General features: G+C 38.2%; 1 protein-coding gene across 5 annotated transcripts in view; it reads right to left on the reverse strand.

Moving 5' to 3' along the window:
- Positions 1–22,511, reverse strand: part of MIDEAS (mitotic deacetylase associated SANT domain protein) — a 53,764-nt gene that overhangs the window by 24,726 nt on the left and 6,527 nt on the right. Inside the window, exons 3-4 of one of the 5 annotated variants that reach the window (XM_033062412.2) lie at positions 16,494–16,714; positions 12,849–13,017 (exon numbers count right to left, since the gene is read on the reverse strand). The exons of 3 other annotated variants lie outside the window; for them this stretch is intronic. The gene's annotated coding sequence lies outside the window, so the exon portion shown is untranslated. Of the gene's footprint in view, positions 1–814; positions 834–12,848; positions 13,018–16,493; positions 16,715–22,511 lie in introns of those variants that run through there. One more of the 5 variants, XM_033062414.2, reaches the window with a different exon arrangement.

Genomic DNA, 22,511 nt, shown 5'->3' on the forward strand with positions numbered 1-22,511 from the left:
ATTATAGATGCCTTCCAGTCAATAACTGCCCACCCAGCATCCATGCCCTGGGACCAGGGCCTGCTCAACCTGTTGTTGCTCTCTCAGATGTTTTCTTCAACAGCTGAAAGAAACTGCTCCTGCTCAGGTCGCACTCACTGAAAGGTAGTTCAGGCAGCTGCTGTTGTAACAGCTGCTCACAGACATCAGCAAGTATCTGTTAGTGTAAAGCTACAAACCTAATAGGAGAAAGCCTTGCCAGAACAGGCACTCTATGACAATTCTACCCTCCTACCCTCTTCTTCCATGAAGAAAAGCTATCCACAAACTCTAAGAGGTTATCTTTCAGGATTAAAGTCTAATGTGTGAACACATACACTAGTATTTCTATCTGGACACCTAAAACCTTTTCAGATGTTTAGTTTTAAATTCAATTATATTCTCAGATTACCACTACTAACATTCTAGTCCAAGTCTCTATTCCTATGCTTTTCAGTGTGCATTCTGTTCTGCTTTAAATTCCACTGCCAATATATTCCAAGAAAATTACAACAAATTGTTAAAAGCCTATTCTTATGACATCCCTTCTGTTGTATAATCAAATTTCTCTTGAGAGGAGCAGGTAAGAGTAGCACACACATCCCCTCCAATGAAACCTGTAATCTATTTATCCCTCTTTCTAAAATGAAAAATAATAAACCAAAATTATATAGCACACTGAAGTCCTGCAACCTGAGCTTCCTCAGACAGATATGGGTACAGTGCAGGTTTTAATACTGAGGTGGGGTTGGGAACATGATGAGGAGGAAAGGACAAAGAGTTTTAATTAACTTACGCAACTTCCACCTCAGAGGCCAAGCTTGGCTTCAGTGCTCCTGGAACCATGGGACTATGTTTCAGAGTGAAGTGACTCACTTCCTCAGGCTGTTATATAGCTGTTCCCCCACACTGCCTCCCCTTCGCCTTGGCTACAAACCACGGACCTCTGCCACTCGGCATCACAGAGCCAGGGCACTCCTCCCTCCTCTGAGCACAACGTCTCCGCTCATTTTCCAAGACTATCACAACAGGACAAAAATAACTCTAGGAGAAATTATGGACACGTGAGATGGAAAATTCTCTCTAAACTGCAACGAGTACACAAATGAAGATTTCATAAAGTAAGTTTTTCCTACTTCCAAACTTCACTAGGAGAGTAGAAAACATCTTACAGCAGGAAACTGAATCCCTGGTAGCAAAAATGTAGAGGTGGATAAACTGCTATATGCCTCTCAGAAGCTTTAATGCTATCTATCCTCTCTCCTTGCTTTCTGCAGCATTGCAAAAGTATCAGAAATAACAGCTAATAACACCTGAGGCAATACTACTAAGAGTGGTTTCTGACAGTCTTACTTTGTGAAATCATCACAAGCTATTTTTCTCTCCACACTAGGCAACATTTTCCTTCTACTGATGCTTTTGTATTGATCAGTCACATCATTCTGATAAAAAGAATGCAAGATTTTCTGTATATTAGAAGACATTACCACTAGATCAACTTTTAACCTGCCAGCTTTCTGAAATTCTGCTGTAGACTTTTTACACTTTGAAGAAAAATACAACAATAATTGTCAAAAAGACAACTTCAAGGGTCCTCGTTTTCAACCAAAGAAAAAAAGAAAAAGCCCAGTTGATGCTGTTCTTAATAGGTGTGGCTGGGATTTGCAGCTACCACACAGAAAAGTACCCAGAGGTACCCTTCAGCAAGAGGACTCACATTAGTAAGAAAGCATTGCATTAGCACAACTTTCCAAACCAGCGTCACCAGGTCTAACTCAGACTAGTTTAGAACTGCAGCAATCTGGGAAAGAGATCTAACAAAACTAAGACGCAAAGTATAAAAATAGTAAGTTCAGAGATAACCTAAATGAGGGAAAAGAATATGTACAATTGAAGTTGTTATTCAGCACAAAACCCAGTGCAAAGGACATTACCAGGGAGAAAAGAGATTTAAGGTACTTTGAACAAAACATGCTCACTGAACATCCCAGATCTCCCAGTTACATGCAAAAATAACTATATCCTAAGTGATCACCAAGATAAAGGATTTGGTGCATCTGGTATTTGATGGTAAAAGCAAATATCGCAAAATTAGCTTTTTAGAAGTTCTTTCTGTATAGAAAAACTACAGAAAAGTATCTTCCATGTCATCCTAATAATAACAGTTCATAGTTTAAGCTGCAGTGATAAATGTTCAAGTTGCAGCATGACTATGCTTCAGGAAAGCTCATGCTTGGCAGCTTCACTGCATGAGCACTGTTGGCTCTGACTAAACAGGCTTCCCTCCCTGAGGCTGGGGGAATGAGCTCACACAATCATCATCCTAGCCAGTTACCAGCTTTGGGGATTTTTTGTTTGTTTTACTTGAATTTCAGTACAAGAGTCAGCCTGCAGTAGCACAAGAAAATGGAAACATGCTTCTAGGCTTAAGTGCTTCAGAGAGGTACACCCTGGACCATTCCTTACCTTTGAATAAAGCACAGAGCCAGTTCAATACTGTAATTCCCAGAAGATACTGTCTTGCCTCCAGATATACTGAAGTGTTATGATACTTAGCATTGCTTTTACATTGCACAGAGAAAAAGCAGAACCTAGCATCAGTATACTTTGTTTTAATAACTCTGTGATTTGGTATGCAACATAATCAGTTATTTTCACTTCCAGGAGCTTCTGATATTCAAGAATGTCTCCTAAACTTTCTTCAGATGAACACAATTTGTACATCATCTCCTTTAATACTGTAAATATTTTCAGATTTCTAAGGAATTTTTGATATTGCAAGGCTTTCTCTTCTAAAAAGAATGACAAATTAGATATACATGTACCCAATGGATACATATGCAGTATTTTCCAGAATGAAAAATACATAAGGAAAGTAACTCAGGGCACCTTAATGAGAAAAGTTAGAGTTAGCATTTTTAGCAAAAAACTTCTCTAGCATATCTGCACTAATGCATTAAAGAAAATCACAAACACATCTAAAACAGTGTATGAGTTACATTTATGCAAAGAATGCTGAATGACTTCCTGTAGTACACAACAGGACTATGGAGGAGTCTCTCCCTGTACCCAGGATTCTGTTCTGAAATTATGAAGTCCTTTCAAAGGAGATATCAGAAGGATGCAGGGCACAGACACTTGGAGCCACTCACAAGCTGTTACCAGCCCAGACCACCCATCAGCAGATTTTACCCAATCCAAAGTAGAATCACTGAGACATCCCTACCCAGCACAGCTGTCTTGTCACAGTTTATTATTAGCCTGGAGAGCCTGCTATAAAACCTTAACTAAAGAATATTTGATTTAGGGAACAAATTAAAAGCATTCAATGATAACCATTTAATGTAAAATATCTCTATCTCTCTTTAAAACTTGTTGCCTGTATAAATGGCAACTGCTGCCTGTATAACTGGTAACTATCCACCATTTTTCCATTTCTATAAATATTCTCTTAACTAAGCATATGTATATTTGCACTGTTTCACATATCAAGTTCATGACCTCACACACTGTAGTAATCTTGAACTTTACTCTTCGGGTCACTTTTTGAGGGCTGTGCTGTCCTGTGTTTTGTCTAGTCCATTTGCTACTTCAGCTATACTTGGCATGATAAGCAAGTTTAAATTGTGCACATTTCTCATTCTCCTTTGAGATCATTTGCAAACATTTCTCTCTGACAGAATGCTGCAGAAATGACTCAGGAACGACTCTGATTTCTCCTCAGACTTCAGCAAAATTAAGGATGCTGAGAATAATAACAAGTTGTAGTTGCAGACCATCTTTTATTCCACCATCTTAGCTTTTAAATTCCTCTCTTTTAGGGTTTTATTCATGTAAAATAAAGTGTTCCTCTGTTCTAGCTTAAGTACATTCTCAGCTTTAACTGCAACAATACTGTCAGTGTTCCTTACAGGAAATCTGTCAGATTAGGGTGATGACAATCATTTCTCACTAAGTCCTCCTGCTGCCAGCAACTGAAATGATTGTTCTCCCCTGTAAGCAGCTCAATCAATTTCAACCATGATGATGGACAGATTCCAAGAACAATCTTACATTTAAGAGAAATGCAGCAAGTTACCCTGTGTTCTTCTGATACAGAGCAATCAAACCTTTCTTCTCCAATTTGCTCATTATTATGGTCAAATCTTACATTTATGAAATATGTACATTATTATTATATACTATAATGTACATTACCATTATATATTATAGATTAATATATAATATTATATATTATATATACATTATCATGAATATTATATATTAATTAATATTATAAGAATTATAATACGTTTTACTTATGAGGAAGAGAAACAGAGAAACTCACTTCTATATCACACAACAACCAAAATCAAAAATTAAGCAATATATAATATACTAGCTACCAGTTCCCCTTCAAATCTGAAGGAAAACACAAATACATTTACCTGTGAAAGATAGAAAGGGTGTGCTATTCACACATGTGCAGAAAGGGCAAAAAAGTTTTAATTCCTTCAGTGCATTAGGAGGTCAGAGGAGGCTCAGTAAGGTAGGTTTTGTTTCTGTTTTTTGTGGTTTGCATTTTTGAAAATGACTGGAGACTTACAGGGCATCACAAACTTGCTCCAGCTAGCAGAAACCTGCCTCTGTGAAACCACCAGCAGCATTTTTAACAGTCTTGAATAAGAACAGAGAAAAGGATGAAAATATGGGTCAGTTTTTGTGTTTGTAAAAGATTTGCAAAGCTTATTGACAATAGCCTATGCTTACTCTGATGTATATGGAAACAGCTTCAATCCCTCCTTCCAAAGCCTCTCCCGCACACTCACTTTGTCACCTTTTCTTCCAGACAGTAGCTACATCAAAATTCCTGCAGATTGTTTGCAACCTCCCACTCGCCACCTTCAAACACCTTGAACAGGAAGGATAGCAGCGCAGCACAGCACAGCAAATAAACCATGTTTGTAAATTCTACACAGCAAAGCATAGCAATCTACATCCTGAAGAAAGCAGGGAAAACTCAAAGCAACTACAAAAGACAATATTGTGCAAGAAAGCCAAAAACATAAATACAAAGATGATGGTTTCAGGTTTGTGTCACTTTATCACAAATGGTACGGCATTTTCTAGACATCCAGAATGTCTGTCTCTGTAGCAAAAGGTGTATTTTCCAGGAGAGTGGCACTAGAGAAGATCAACAGATAAAGCGCAAAGCGAACAAGCAAAACTAACCAACTGAGCGGTCCCCAGTTCAAAAGAAGCCCACTACAAAAGAATGTAATTAGGTATCAATAATTTCCCCTAAAACCTCCAAGTATGAAACTAATCTAGGGAACTTATCAGATCAAAGTCCTAGAATCAATAAAGCCTATGAAATGGGGAAGGCTTACTCGTTGTGTAATACTGCACAGAAAAAAAAAAAGGAGTCCTACAGCAGCCTGTAATACAAAGAGATGAAAGGAAAGCTGCTTCACAGACAGACAATAAAAGGGAAAACACAGCATCCAGGAAGTTTGGCAACTTCCACTGTTTCCTGAAGGTGCCTGCCTGGGGCTAGCAAACACATACCTAAATAAGTAGCATGCATGGTAGACCATTTATGACCTCAAATTTTCATGTGATTGGCCCATTTCTATTGCAGAGAAAGACTGAAGCTATGACTGACTACAGGGGCGCCTCTCCCCTGAGGATACTCATAAAATTACTATGGTGCCACTCTCACTTTCCCATTTTCGGAGGTTAGGAATTAATAAAACTTTATTAAACCACTGTACTAACCAAAAGACTCAAGACTCAAAAGCGAAACTCATCAGTTCTGTGAGGTGAAACATGTGAGAAAATGGTCATGCTGTGAAGGACTATGTGCCAGTAAGATCATGGTGCATGGCACCAGCAGATACCACAAACTACTGCTCCAATCCAAACCATTCCTGACATTCAGCACCACGAGAATTAATTACCCACGGCAAGCAAAATAACACAAAATGCAGAACTACCATATTGTCTGGGAAAAATATACACAGCCAAATGAAAATATATGAACTACATGAAGTAATCAATCTAAGGAGGAATACAAATCCTACTTCAAGAAGTTTTTTGCTTACAGTAAAGGAGTTAATAAAGGTGAGAGTGAAAATGCAACCCTTTAAACATTATTTAATTAGGTACATTTCTGTTCCAATGGTCTTCAAATTCACCAAAGCATGCATTCTGATTCTATTTAGATCTACTATTTACATCCATGGATGTGGTTTTATTTCTCCCCATCACCAGAATTTTTTCACACTCAATCTATACACACAGATCCATTTCTAGTATGGAGAATGTTACAGAGAAGGATTTTGGCATTTTGAATTACAGGGTCTGAAGCACCACAGATGCACCTCACAGGGAAGTTTTCAGGTAACAGTTCTGTGAGAAGAAGGTCTTATACTGTGGATGAACACTTAAAAAATTACCTATTTTTTTGGTGTTGTCTTCCTCAATTCAAGTTGCAAACTTGGTTACAAGTATTGGAGGCTTCCTTTTCAAAACACACCTAGAGTTTTCCACAAATTTTGTTCTAATGGATGAGGAAGAGACAAAGTTGCTATGAAGAAAATGCCCATCAAGTGCTGATTATTCTTATCCAACAAACAAGCCAGACTAAACCTGGCTAACACAAGCAGCTCTACCAGAAGAAAATCAGCATTGATGAGGAAGAAAAACTACTGGAGACAGCCTAAATTTAAAACTTAGCAGATAACTAAACAAACAACAAAAGGTAAGAAAAAAAGCCACAACCTGATTTTTTTTAAAGGAACCGACAATGTTGTTTCTACCACCTATTGAAAGGGTATTTAAGATCTTCATTTATTTTCAAGCAAAACTTTGAGTGCTGTTTCCAAAATAATCGAAATTTCATGCAAACCTCATCACATAAAAACAAATTATTCATGATCTGCACCAGACTAGTCTTTTGTCTTACAGTGTGAGAGAGGCAGCTTCACAATCCAGACCCTTGTAAACACATACACAGGAAAGCCCATCTTTACAAATGGCTTTGCAACACAGACCAGGCTTATCCTTTAATAAAATAGGTACATGCTAAATTTCTTACATTGGTTAATGTTTATAAAGTGAACTGAAGTTAGGAATATTTGTTACTATAATCTGTCATCATGATAAACGCTGATCTGAAGAGGCTTGGGCAGTCTTAGAGAGCAGAATGAGCATAGTAATTAGGCAGTATGAACTGCTGCTTTCAGGCTTTGTAAAGTTACATGAACATAATTCCTTCCCACTGGAGATCAGTTAACAGTTCTAATTGTAAGCCCTTAGACAGTTATTTTAAGCTTTTTTGTTTGGAGCTGTCTGGGAAGGCAGTTGCTAGCAACAGAGAGACCAACATGCAGGAATCACAGCAGGCTCCGAAGTCAGAATGACAAAGAGCTTCTCCCTGCCCTCACATTCACATACCTGACAGGACCACAACACATCTTTCACTCCAAATGCCTCTCCTGCTACAAACACACCATGCTACAGCATGGACACTCAGAGACAGACCAAAACTCTGCACTTTAGCCCTGAAAAGAAAACACATCTGAATGCACTGAGCTGCAACAGGAAAAACTGCTACAGGTTCAGGTGTTCCATCTCAACCACTTCAGCACTCCAGCACAAAATCAGGCTTGCTTAGACATCCAGTGTACAGAACAACAAAGCCTAAGTGTTTTACAGATTCCTTTGAGGCTCTGCAAGAGGTAATGGGCTACAAATAAGGGAAGAGAATGGCGCAAGTTCATAGAGACAGTGATACTTTCCATTCCCGGAGGTTTCTTCATGAGAAATATAAATGTACACAATAACTCAGCCTAAGCCCTTGGTAGAGACATTCTTAAGACTGTCAAGCAGGCATCATCACTCACCCAAGTCTGGCTGGACAACAGCTGAGACTACACACCGGCATAACCCCTGGGATCTGAGATCAGCTTCCAGCTCTGCTACAGACACACAGCTTAAGCAGGCCACTTCAAATTGTTTCATAGAATGAGAATAATACTTGAAACCAAATACATTGATATTAATGGAGTATTGGAGGTCATAAAAGTTGTATTACCTTTAACAATAGCCACTAACAGCCTAGATGGGGAGTCTTCTACAAAGAGCTTAGAAGTCTAATTTCAGACATGACGCAATCAGAGTAGTGATAACCAAAGAATAGGGTGTAAGACAAAAAGTGAAGGAAAAAGATCACACAATAACATAGTTGTTCTTTTGTCACATGCCTGCCTCTATCTCACTTGACCCAGAAATATCTTTGTTTATCAGCACTTATCTAAGCTGAAGCAGTGCTGACCTTGGTTTGCCCACATCCACACACTTGTAGCAAACAGATGACACTATTGACCGAGCGCAGTCAGTCTTTAACAGCACTGGCAGGGCTTTCGTTCAAATTTCTAAATTTATATCTTTTATGAATTCCTGCAATCACTGTTGACTATAAAAGGGTCTCTTTACTGTGCTGGTCTGTTACAAGGTACAGTAAGCTCTTGGTCATGACTGGGGCTGTCAGGCATTACAACAATGCAGCTAAGCAAACGCACACTAGTACTGGGAGTAGGAACACTGAAAGACGTGGGCAAGCAGGATCATCACACAGTGGAAAACAGTAAGGTTTTAAGACTCCAGGTGCTAAAAGAGCACTCTGATTTCTTAACCTTTAATTTAAAAAATCAAAGCACTCTCCAGGTCTCCGGATTCAGAGCTCCCTGCCAGTTACCTGACAGACACCTGCCCAATCTCTTCTTAGCCACAGGGATTTCAGTGGAGGAAGGAAAGAGCAGATGGCTGGCACCAACACTGGATCAAATACAAAGTGCTTCCATTTCTGTAGTGGCTTAGCTGCATTTTTACTAGCATTATAAAGCATTTCCACTATGGGGCATAAGTGACATCAACCTCATATTGACTCAGAGTAAAGTCAGAAATTTCCTAAAGATTCAGCTCAACAAGCCTACCTGAAACCAAACAAACTCATTCTGTACTTTATAAAGAAAAGAAGTGTTCAATAACAGCATGAAGAAAAGTGTTCTCTATTAAGAACCCTTAAAAAGATATTTTAAACTGAGCAAAAGATTCAATTATTAGTAAAACAAAGTTAAGGTCACAATGATTAAGTTCAATAGTATGGGAAAAAATAAGGTTAATGCATTAATCCACTTGTACATGGAATTCTATGAGTGTCAGGCAGATCAGAAGTATCCTGCACTTGCACAGTTTACTCTGTGAGTCCTGGAATATAAATACATTTTAACTGAAGTAATAAAATTTTGGTTCAACAATCCCACATTACACTTTGAAGTTGTATTTGCTAATGATACAGGCTATGTAATTGCTATTAAAAGGAATAGTAAGTCCTTGCAAATTGTGAAAAAAACCTCAGGACATAACTGGAAACTTACTAGAAAAGCTGGTAAGATCATCTGCACTAAACACCTGACCATCAAAACTAACTAACAAACAAACAAAAACATTATGCATGAAGGAAAAAAATAAATTCCCTTACATTATATAGTTTTCACTTTGGAATGAAGGGCTAATGAACTAATCATGTCTTCAGGTATATGGACTCCATTAACCTGAGTGTCTCACACCAAAGAAATTCTGAGACTGATGCTCCTTTACAGCCTATAATGCATCTAGTCATCTAGTTCTAGGCCAGAACTCTGAGCAACCTGGTTTAGAAGAAGGTGTCCCAGCCCTCACCAGGGCGGTGGAATGAGATGATCTTTAAGGTCCCTTCCAAAGCAAACCATTCTGATTTTGTGATAACGGATTCTAAAGGATTTTTTCACACCAGGTAGATAGCACTCTCTTATTTCAAGTAGGTTACTTCAAGTAATCCAGTTTATGTCCCACAGTATCTGACAACATTACTATTTTCAACAAATCTCCAAGCAATAAGAATGAACATCCAATCTCTCAACAGCAGGCTGACATTTGTTACACAGTTCTTCCCCATTTGGGAAAGATCTATGAATCCACCAAGGCAGAAAAACATTCTACCAGTTATTATACCACAGACAAATTTCTCCTGGAGAAAGTAGTTGAAGGAACTTGTCCATGAACAAACTTCTTGTTATTTGAATACTCACCATTTACATAATACTTGGCAACAGTTAAAGCAATAAATTAACACCAACTCATTCAACTTCACAACATTTGTTATGTGCAATATTCTGTATTTCTAACAGGTACACGAAGAGAGAGAAAGCAGCCTGCTTTGTACTAAAAAGCAAAAAAAGGTAGCCAAAATGAGATTATTCTTCTGCATTTCCTTTATCTCAGTTTTGTCCACAAACTGCATTTAGATGTCACGTGAAGCATTTTCATTTTAAACAGTTATACCGAATTCAGAAACTACTACAGAACACTACTTCTCAAGTACGCTGTAGAACTCCCCCCACCCTGAGGTAAATTTTAAGGCAATTTATTAAAAAGTCACATAAATTTTAAAGTAATTTATAAAAAAGTCACAAAGTCTTCTAAAGCAAATTTCACCTGTAGACTTTAAAGGCTCTAACATTAAAATACAGGTCAGTGTCATAGCAGACATCTCTGATACTTCACAGATGCAGTGTTCTACAATGCCTTGGCACTCTCCACAAGCTCTGCCTGGAACTGCAGCCTAAGGGGAAAGGCTCTTCCACTTGCATGATCTGTGTTGGCTGGGGTTTTAGACTTCCTTTTTTCTAAGGAAAATGACAACACTAGCCAGGTGTTCTGCTCTTATTGTCCATGGCTTCATTTCCTGCACTATAATACAGAAACTGAATTACAGCACTTTCTATTTTACATGGTTGCATGGCCTCATAATCACAGTATTACAGCACAAAAGAATGCATAAAGAGTATACGCTTTATGCACTTACTCTGGCAATGTCTCTTCACGGGACTGAACTACTATTATTCCCTTTTTATTGAAGACAGTTTAGTCTGGGAGAGGTCAGTAACAGAGGAGATAAACTAACTCAGTCTCAGGTTAGTGCCTATCCTTTCTATCATATTTAGTCTCTTACTCAGTTTGAAATCCCATCCTAAGGTTGGCTAAAGTGCACATGAAACCTCTCCAAACCATTTCTTCTATTTCAGCCCGCCCACGAGACTGTATGCCATACACAATAATAAACTCAAGATAAGCATACAGCAGTCAATGCATGTTTATTGTGGATCTAAAAATATCATGCTAGCTTTTACTAGAGTTGTCATCTGCAAGACTTATGTGCACATATACTAGCCTTGGCTGTGGTGGTGTCCAGGGGACACAGAGCAATTCAGGATACTAGGCAGACCTATTTAGGTGCAATCATGACATTGTTACTAATTTTGCCTAGGAATTAGATAACAATGCTGAAGAATCTCACCCAATTCCTTCCCTGCATGCAATTACAAAATTCTATGAAGAAAGAAGGGAAGGTATTTATTTATACCTACTAGTCGATTAACATCTATACAAGCTTTTATCTGTTTATGTCACTTATGAGCACCGTAAGCATAAAAGCACATTTTAAATTTAAATTTATTTTAAATTTTAATTTAAATTTTAATTTAATTTTAAATTTTAATTTAAAAGGGGGCTCTAAAATCCTGTAAGAGTGCTTTTAGCAACTACCTTGACAAGCATATCCCTTCCATCTTTGCAACCACCTTCCCAATCACCACTCCAAGGGAAAAGAATTTTTGTTCTCTTCCCACAGCTGCAACATCTGAGATGTCACAAATAAGAAACAGCTTTCAGGCCCACAAGGAATGGATGCATTGGAACTGCATGCAATGCCTTGAGAGGCTACCTAGAACTGAGGCTAGACAGTGTTAACGGAATAAAGAAAGTATTTATTAAAAAGGCATCATATGTGTTGAAAGCTCACTCATGCAGGGACAAGCACCCACATCTTCCACTCCTTGAACCCTCTGACTGAATGTTCTGTTTTACCTGGACAAGTTAAGAGCAACCTGTACTGATTTTTAGCACACATCACAGCAGCTGGACTGCAGGAACAAGGGTTCTTTCAGCAGACTGTGGAAAAGGCTCTGCCACTGCTCCCACTGCCCCTTCGGAGGGCCCCATAAGTCAGGGAGCACCATGGGCCTTGGCTACTGTTTTGACCTGCAGCAGCAAATGTCAGATTTCTGTCATTGAAGGGGTGAGAGGGGGAAGGGAAGGTCAGAACCATCACACATTTGATTGTGAAATATAGCCCGGTTTCACAGAAAAAAAAAAAATAGGGCCCAGAGATTTTAAAATGTAAACAGTATGGATGAAATTGGCAGTAGTTTTTCCTTTTATATAAAAATATATGTACTTATCACAGCTAAAACAAAAAAAAAAAGAGGAGAAAAACAAAGGGAAGAAAAACAAACAAACAAAAATCAGCAACAGAACCAAGCCTTGAGAGCTATGCATGAGGAATGCTGTCACAAGTACTAATTTGCACATTATTGATGATACTACAGTAGGTAAAACAATTAAGTCAGTGCTCTTCCCAAAGTCTTGCACCACTTTTATTTGTGGTTTTGTTATCTCTCTGTCTTACTGAAAATCTTGAACATTGCACAAAACTTTCCCTTGCAGACAAAACCTGACAAATCAGTCACAAAAGCACTGTCAGAGCCACAAAAATGAATAAAAAAGCAGAAGTAAATTCACACTCTGCTATCTGCACATCAGACCATCAGGAAAAAAGTTTAGATAGAAGAATGGCTTTTACACATTTATAGTTCCTGCAGGTAGCAGGCTAAGTTTGTGTTACTGCAGACATTTCTAAACTCAGTGGCTCTGCTTCAGCAAGGTTTCCACACTCTTCAGCTCACCTTCTGCAAGACTTGTGACCCTGGTGTTGGCATAAAGCTTCACAGTAGCAGCAGTGCAGAGACAGGGATTCCCCTGAGCAGCACCTTCAGAGAGCTGAAGAACTCATGCTTTCAATTTCAGACTGAGGTCAAGTACCATGGTTCCACTTGTGCTACAACACGCAAGAAGCTAACAAGTGAGAAAAGGGTGAGATGACAAAAGAACTAGCAGAAAGAAGAAAATCTCCTCAAACCACAAGTGTATCAATGCCTCCAGATGCCTTTCCTCTTGCTCCTACATTTCCAGTAAGTTTTGTCCATTTTCTAGAATATGATGCCGTCCAGTTAAATATATTTAGTTTCACAAAGACATCATGGCAGTTCAAACTGTTCCAAAAGACATGAACCACCCACCCAATTAAGCCACAATAATAACTTCTTAGTGTGTCACCCCTTTTTTTTTTCTTTTAAGGTAGCTTTTTATAACTGGCAATTTCTTTAATGTAATTTTTTTGCATATACCTTACCTGGTAACAATAAGATAGATTTGGACATATAAAAAACTGCATCCAATAAAAAGAAGTTATTATTTTTGTTATAGTTCTCAGCTCCCTTCCTTGAAGAAAGAAAAGGTCTTCTAAAACATTTTGCTTGTATTTATATATATATACATATATTTAATTTTATATACAGATATTTGCATGGTAAAGAGGAATTAGAACTTTTTTTTAATATATGGAGAGAATGTTGTGTGCCAACTTTCTCAATATCATTGGGAAACCTTCTTACAGTTTCAAATATTGCAAATTATTAAAAATAATTTGAAAAATTTCATACATGAAGCTCCCCTTAGCATTCAGTAGACACTGGATTTAAAGTTCAACTTTTTAAAAGCAGCAGCTGGAAAAATCCCACCTGTCAGTTCCTTAGCTCCCAGTATCATTTTACTAGCTCTCTAGTCAACTTCTAAAATAAGTATATCTGCAGTTCCAATGGAAAAAAGGGAAATTGCCTTCCACATTCCAATTTTTTTAGCTTTTTATGCCATAAGTAGATAAAATGACACTTCTGGCAGTCTGAAAAAATGGTTTAAAATAAAGACCATAGCAATACATATATTTTGCTTGCCTAGCTACATTAGTAAAAATTTCCTCAGCTGAACATAGACACATTTTTTTCTGTTCTTTGTGGAGAACTAATTCTTTGGTAACAAAATCAAAGCCCTGTGTGTTTCTTGCTAATAATGTGTATTTACAACAGCTTCTACTACTGAGAGTAATTTAGCTGTTAAATTAAACTAGCCTAGGAATATTTTCCACATCATTCTGGGAAAGAATATACATACTTGCAAATAAATGTAATATTGTAAATATGTATACTTGTAAATGGTTAACACTCTCTTCCCTTTCCCTCCAAGTAAACAGCACACACAGATGCACAAAAGGAAAGGAAAACAATTAACTTTCCAACTCCTGAATTCTGGCTTCAACTCCCTAAAGTAGCTTCATGCACGAAATTGACATGTGGAAAGAATAATCCACGGTGACCAACTTTGCTGAGGCTTGTGGAAAACTGGCCGGTGCAGCACTGCAAGCTCTTGCCAGGGATCTGCTGCCGCACAGACCTCAGCGAACGTGCTCCACAAAAGCAGCACCATGTCCTTCCCAGGCATTCTGGAAAACCTCAGTGCCTAAAAGCAATCACTGACCACCTCTTCCCTCCCACACTAAAGTTTAATAACACCCTTTTTTTTTTTTCCCAAGAAAAAAATGCATGCACAGTAACCTAAAGTCATGTTTTACTCTTTAAGGCATGCAACTTCATCTCATGGCCTCAAGGTCTCCTCTGGATTACTGGCACCATGTCTGTCAGGAGATGCCATCAATTTATTTTAAGACACACAGGTTGATGTTTAAATCTACCAATTTGCTTTCAGTTTGAAGTTGATGATTTAAAGCAAAATCCCACCAGTAACAACTCCCTCTTCATTAAATATCTCAAAATTTTAAAATTAAGTGATGGACAAGACTGCATAGAAGTATTTACTAAAGAACTTCCTCATTCATGAATAAAAAAACCCCAAAAAACCTGGGATGAACTTTTACCAGATCCAGTATTTTACAACTGCAATTCCTTCCTGAAGCAGCAGCTCTCGTAAGTGCTGTCTGCATATAATTTCAGCTCAGTGCTTTGCTCTATTATTATAAAATATTTTAGGACATGCCTCTGTAACTAAGTATGAAATTTGAAATTTGCTTTAGTATCTTATTTTTCTGCATTTTGGAGGTAGTAAAACACTGAGTTTCCCCTTGACAGGAGTGCTATGATCCTCAACTCTCTCCAAGCATACTGAGTATCTCTGGCACACAGACCTCTGTTACCCACTCACATTGCTGTAGAAGAACTGCTCACACTTCTGTAGGCATCTGGGCACCAATAAATTTTAATGTACATTGCTGTTTTAGCTCATGCTGGTGTCTCCCTAGCTCATCTAATTTTTCCAACTCCCTGAGATGCTTATCTCATTCCCACTGGGCAGGAGTAGCATTCTCCAGTCGCTGCTAGAAGTTGGTATAAGCACAAATTTCCATTTATAGATCTCTATTAAAAGGTTTCCTCTCTTGCTCAGGCTAACACGGGGCTCAGTATGGTTATAATCCATCTGTGCATATATCTGTTAGAAAAGTTATTTCCTCTTAGAGAGGGTTATATTTATTTAGCTGCTCCAGTACAGCTGTTCCAAAGCCACTTGGAGTCTAAAAGCATGCTTTTCTGATGTTGCATTTCCCAATGAAATGCCTCAGCTGCTGAGCAAGAGCCCGAGTGGTAGCCTGAAGAAACATTATCTCTCAAAGGGTTTGTGTCCACCCTGCAGCTGAGCTTAGGTCCCTGCGAGTCCCGAGAGGCACCTGGCAGCTCCCCCTGCCCTCGCAGGCAGCCTGGCATGCCCCGACCTGCGGCTGCTGGGACACCCAGGCCCCACCTCCATCAAGTGAGACCCCCAGGGCCAGCCAGGCACCCAGCACCCCTGCAAAGGCAGACGGGGCTCTAGGTGCTTGCGGCACAACCACAGAGTCCTGCACGGAAAGGCATTCTGGAATATCGTCATTTTATCTAGGTCTTGAATAAGGGTATTTCAATTTTTCTTTTTTAAATATACTGCCTCTTCTCTTGTTTATACTATTTATTTGGCATTTCTACAAGCTATGAATATACACAGCTTCATTTTCAGCTTCTGCATTGGAAGGAAAGCAAAGTCCCACAATTATTAGTTATATAACTTTATAACAAAGTCAAAATTTTATTAAAATAAATTGAAAAGTAGCACTGATAGGACTGGGGTGGGCGGGTGGGGAGGAAGAACTGTTTGACACTAATGTCCAATACACGTTTCAGAAAAAAAAGACCCCTCAAAAATAAATTAACGTTCCTTCCTCGAGGCAAATTTTTCCAGCAATTGTATTTAATAATAGTAAGGGACTGGGACTGTTGCAGAACAGATAAGCTGACATCATTCCAAACACATGAGTTTTCCAGATCTTCCTTTTCATATTAAAAAATAAACAAACAAACAAAACCCCACAAAACAAAAAAAACCCCAAACCACAACAAAACAAACAAACAAAAAAACCAACCACAAAAAAGCCCACCAACACTTCTACTTACTTAAAAAATGATGGTGAAGTGGACACCTTTCAAGCAAAATGGTCTCAGTGAGTCCAGTCAGCTTGCCAAGTGTTAACATATGCTTTATTTTATTTCTTCATCTGTTGGGTTTCTTTTAAATTTTGCTTGTGTAACACACAAAAGTCAAATCAGTGGTCCTTTCCCTTCAAAGTGATTGGTAACTCCTTCACAATTCAGAATTTGGAAGAAATCTTGCAATGCTAGTGTGAGACAACAAGTTAATCGTGTGAATGAATAAAGGGATATGGAATAATTTAGTTACAAATACAACTTTAACTTTTCGGTAAGATGACAGCACGGAGCATCAAGTAAAATGTTTTGAAGTTACTTATTCCTAGCAATGGAGTTGTTTTCAGCTCAATTGACAATGCAGCTGAGAATTTCTGATGGTGTCAGTATACTGAATATTGAAAGCCAAAAGAAAACCAACCTTCATCCATTACAAACTCCCTATTTACTCCATGCAACCTTGCATCAGCTCTCCAAATCAGGCCCATAAGTAGCAGCTACAAGGAGAACATTACAAGAAAGCCTTCCTGTTTTTACTTTCCTCTGCACAGTGGGTAACAGTTTTGTGTGAATCAGTCACAAGCAGAAACCCTATAATAGGAAGGACAAAGTGTTCACTTTGCAGTTGTTACTGTCAGTTTTTGATTCTGTCTGCTGGGTCTCTCTAGCACACAGAGCAAAAGCAGTATCAGTTTCACAGAAAATACAGCTGTGTTTTTGAACATAAACACAACTTCTCTCAGCTCCTTAACTTCCTTACAATCCAATAATACCCGTGCGCAAGACTGCCCTCTCTTTCCTACGCCATAGCCTTTTCTGAATCCAACCTAGCTGTTCCATGTTTTAATATTAAGGTTTAATATTATAAAGGGTTACAAACAAGCAATCTATAACCAAATATTTCTCCCCCTTTTTCAAGCAAGAAAACCTTATACTCTTCAAATCTGTTGTAGGATGCATAAGCTGTTTTGTCTTGACAGAACAGTATTAGATTTTCATTAAAATATATACAAAATGCAAAAATTTTCTGGGGGAAAAGCAAAGGGTTTAAACCTCCATGATAGTTGCTGCAAAGAAATAGTTGCAAGTAACTTGACAAAATATTCATTAAGTCTCCTGCATTCAAAGTCATTATGCTTTTTCCCTCCAGACAGGGTCAGTATGTCCTGCCAATTTATGAGCTCCCAAAAATAAACCAGTTGAGTAACTAAAGATGTCAATAGATTTTCACATTGCCTCCACACATCCAAACTGTATGGCTTAGATGGTTACTTGTAAACAGCCAGGCATCCTACACTTAACCTAGAGCACTTCCCCTAGCAAATTCTGTCACTTAAAATTACTCTGTTAGAGCTGTCACTGAACAGAGAATATTTTTCCACCTCCAAACGGTATTTCTCTCATAAATCAAGTCACTCAGAAAGAACTGTATTTTTAAAATGCTTTATAGCACATAGCAAAATTGAGTAGTTCTATTCATCTTCACAATAAAAAAACCCCACAACAGACCAGCTGAGATATGTAAAAAATGCCCTGAACCCAGCTACAAAGGAGAATGTTGATCCACCAGTTTCTTTTCTTCCATCTTTGACCTTTTCAGTGACACTACCAAATTTACCCAACTGAGAAACAGAAAAGTATGAAATAATTCTGCATGAGAGGCAGACTGAAATCATCTCAGTGCACAGAACCAGGAGATAATAATTTTGTTCACTGACATGATTGAAAGCTAAGTAACCTGGTTAGGGAAACTACTCAATCTGCTCCACGCACAAATTGAAGCATTCATTTCTATGCATGCATTTCTAGAGTGCAATCCAGAAGCCTCCATTCTACATCTTAGATTTCTAAAATAAACATGACAGGATTAAGCAGAGAACAAAAATTCAGACCTTTAATCACAATGCTCAGGGAAAAGCCTGTCAAGAGGGTCCATAGCAGGTGCATATAGACAAACATGTATCTGCAATTCAATGAAAAATTGCTATTTCACCCAAGGCTTAAGTGCCTCTATCTGCTGGAGGTCCACTGAGGGTGCCAAAAACCATTTCTGAACAGCAATGTCAGCTCCTTTTCAAGGAGGTGTGAGAGGGTCTGGGCTCCTCTACAAAGCCTGCTGATAAAAGACTCACCCAGACATAGAGATGCAAATTCAGACTCATACACCACACCTTCCCCTATCAAGAGCTCCCATCAATCAACTCCTCTGTGTGGGGCAGAATCTCCATTTCTACTTACATTATGCCACTGTTAGGTCAGAATATGGTTTGGCAGCCTCTTGGTTGAAGACTATTATCTCACCTTTAACCGAGGATGATAACACGAGGATGAGAGGATGATAACACTGGCACAAGCGATGTAAAGTACTTGACGGCAGTGAGCTTGCAAGAAAGGGAGAAGTCTGGTAACATTTTGTTGTATGTTCTATGGCACCAGAAAACAAATGCTTCCTGATTTGCATTTTGTTGTCTTCTCTTTCTCTTTAGTCCTACTTATCCTACCACTGTCTAACAGCTTGTAGATGCAAGTGAAGACTCACGTATTAGATACAGGAAGTTCCATGACTGGAAGACCTAATACTCTTCTGCATGAGGGCAAAGAGCATGACCTGTTCTAAGCTCAGGGTACCTGTTCCTTATTGCTGCCCATTTTAGTTTCCATATAAGCAGCTTGTTGTGTCTAAGTATGAATAAAAGGCTCAATGAAATCATAAATCATCACTTCCCTTTAAGGGTGGGACACCACAGAAAGAACAATAAAAGCACTTCAGGCTACTAAAAGAGATTGAGAGCAAGATTTTGCTTACGATTTTAAAAGGCTACGCAAAGCCGTTGCCTTCTTGGGAAGAGTATGAATGTGACTTCTTAAATATTTTAACCTAATTAATGTTAGAAAGCTCCCTCTAGCTTCAATTTCCAGGCTATATTACTGAAACAGATCTCTGTAAGAACTGTTTGTACAGGCCCTATCACAGCATTGCAATCTCCACTAGCAATTGAGATCCTCAAATTTGCTTTTTTGACAAAAGGGACACCTACAGATTGCTTAGCTTTCCAAGGTCTAAGTGCATCCTGTTCCTTTGTAGCACATTATTCAAACTAAAATGGTAAAAACCCGCAGTAAAACCATATTGCCTCGAAAAATGAAAGTAAAACTGTAGACTTATCTATGCAGCTTGAGACCAGGTGCACTCTTTTTTATTAATGCTTATGATGTGAAGATGTCCTGGTTCCAGCCAGGACAAGGTTATTTTTTGTAGTAGCCATGAGGGGCATAGCTAGGTCATGGAGGTTACTCTATACCATCTTATGTAATTGCTGGGATGGAGGCAAGGGACTTACTTCTAGGGAAAAATTGTTTCTTCCACTGCAAAAATGTGGCAGAGGGAGCCATCTGCTATTCTGTTGCTGTTACGGCTCCTTTTCTTATCTCATTGCTTTTTCCAGTAAATTGTTCTTAGCTCAACCCATGATCTTTGCCTTTTGTACCTCTAATTCTCCTCTTCAGGTCATCAAAGTGGGCAAGGAGGGGAAAAAAGAGAAAACCAATGTGTGGTTTGGAAAGTGCGGGCACTGGACTGGGGAGTACCATTCCTAAACCTTGACAGAAGAGCAGAAGAAAAACATCTTATGCAGGCTTGAATCATACTCAAAAACCCTCTTCAGCAGATCTCACACTCAAGAGATTATAGAAAACTGGATTTTTTTTTGTTGCATAAGGAATTATCCTTCTGTATTTGAAACCAAAGGGTTGCTGCAAACATTAGTGCCATCTCTTGTGAAGGAAGCATTAAGAATATCTAAATCTAAGTATCTTCCTATATTGGCACTTTTTAATTTTGTGTGAGCATGAAAATGTTGGTTTGTGGGTTGTCTTTTAAAAACAAGAAGTTTTGCTCTTTCATCTAAATGTCATTCTTCCTGAAGTATCAACATTAACTTGATAGTACTATAACAACAGAACACTGCTGATCAGGATTGGAACAGACTATTGATTTATCATCACTGGGGAAAAAGAAATGCTTCTGTTAAGAAAAAAGTAAAAGCCATTTCAACATCACTTTAGTCAGCACAGAAGCAGTAGCATCTTGCCAACATGGATGTTTTAACATCAACTCCAAGTATCAAATACACTGTCCCTTTAACTAAATGTCGATGTATATGTGGTCAAGCAATTGCTGGTGTTGACAAGTATTTGGGCCACTGCCCTTGGTCTCACACTTGCTAATGATAACTCTGACAGAGGTGCCTAGCAGAGAAATCTATAAAGTCACTAAAAAGCAGCAGTGCAAGCTGGAGGCCAGTGAAGGGTCTCTAGCCTTGCTCTATCGCCTCTGTGTTAGAAATGCACTTGTGATCCAGCCCAGCTTCATCTGTCTCCTGTGCCTAAGAATTCAGCAAATATACATTCATGCCACTCTCACACAAAAAAAGACCTGCATCATGGCATACATGTGTGCACAGGCAGGCTCGTTCATTTTAAAATGCCAGGAGAGATTACCTGAATAAGGCAACTGAACTTTCCTGTGTGCAATTTATATCAGTAGTTATTTTTGTTGCTGTTTCTATTATTATGGCCATTGTTATTATTATTATTAAAGAGCTCTTCCAGTTGCAGAGAAAAACTTTACAAATCAAGGCTTCAAATCTGCATTTCTTTTGCTAACATAGCTCTCTGTATTTTAATTTCCTCTCTAAAGGTAAGGTAACTAGGTTTATTTATATTGCAAATTAAAAAAGCCCAGATAGCTTTGTTCATCTTTTAAATAGAAAAATATCATCATTGATTTCCATAAAGCTTTTTGCAGGGCAGCCCCTTACTCACTCTTAACAAGTGCAAACCTGTAGTATCAGTTATATAACACTTCTCAGGTTTTTGATTCCTCAATTTTTCAAATGTTTATTCTTTACATCTCAAACTCAAAATTAAAATAAATTGCCTATAAGGAGTCTCAAATTCTATTTGTATCTTCTTAGGCAATAAAAGGTCGTTTTATTACAGATCAAATTTTTCTACAGAAACATTTACAGTACATTTTTTGTAGAAAGAAAGCTGCAATAGCAAAATAAGTCAGCTAGTACCATACCTGAAATATTTCACTTTTGCCAAAGAAAAAGGATTAAAACTAGGAGGAGTCCCATACTTCAAAAGGAAAGCAGTTCCCATACTTCAAAAGGAAAGAAATGTCTTAAATATCCTTTTGACTCTTAAATGTATTCAGAAAATCACGATAACAAAAGACCACTTCAATGCTGAAATTAGATCAGAAGAAAGTGAGACTAATAATCAAATGCAACATTTTGCACATTTCTTTACTTACAATCACATCCTTTATGTGCAAAGGCTTTCTATTTATTCATGGAGGACAGCTTAAGCCCCTAATAACCAGAATGCTTCACTAGTATGATGAAAGTCTAGCTTTTGTTTTTAATACATTCCTTTTCTTCTCCAGAGGCATCTCAGCATCCCTTAAAACATGTTCATTTAAACAAATATTGTTTGGAAAGACTACACTATTTATTCATATATACTTATATTTTCTAAAAATTTGAAAATACAATAGCTTTCCAATAAAACATCCAAATAAATTTGTATTATCAATTAAATATTATAGATACCATAGTTGTCCCCAGTATATAGCAGGTCTTATGTAGGATAACATCTAGAGCTTGTCACAAAAGATTCAATGAGAATAATTCAACCCAGAATTTTCAAAGTCATTAAATCAAACTAAATCATAGGGGCAGTCAGATTTCCCTTTGCCAGTTTCACATACATGTGTATTTGGGATCCTAAGTTGCCATCACTGGAATCTCCTAAAGCAGTCAGAATGTCTTACAGCTGTGGCTCTCTCTCCTCTCACCAGGAATTTGGCAGTGCCGGGATTCTGTTCTCAAATGGTATAAAATCAAATCTAAATAGGAAAATACTTTGCTAAATTCTTCTCCACCCAAGTGTAGCAATTTCCCACAAACACAGCAAACTCTC

The sequence above is a fragment of the Catharus ustulatus genome, chromosome 6 (genome assembly GCF_009819885.2).
Source record: "Catharus ustulatus isolate bCatUst1 chromosome 6, bCatUst1.pri.v2, whole genome shotgun sequence".
Lineage (NCBI taxonomy): Eukaryota > Metazoa > Chordata > Aves > Passeriformes > Turdidae > Catharus > Catharus ustulatus.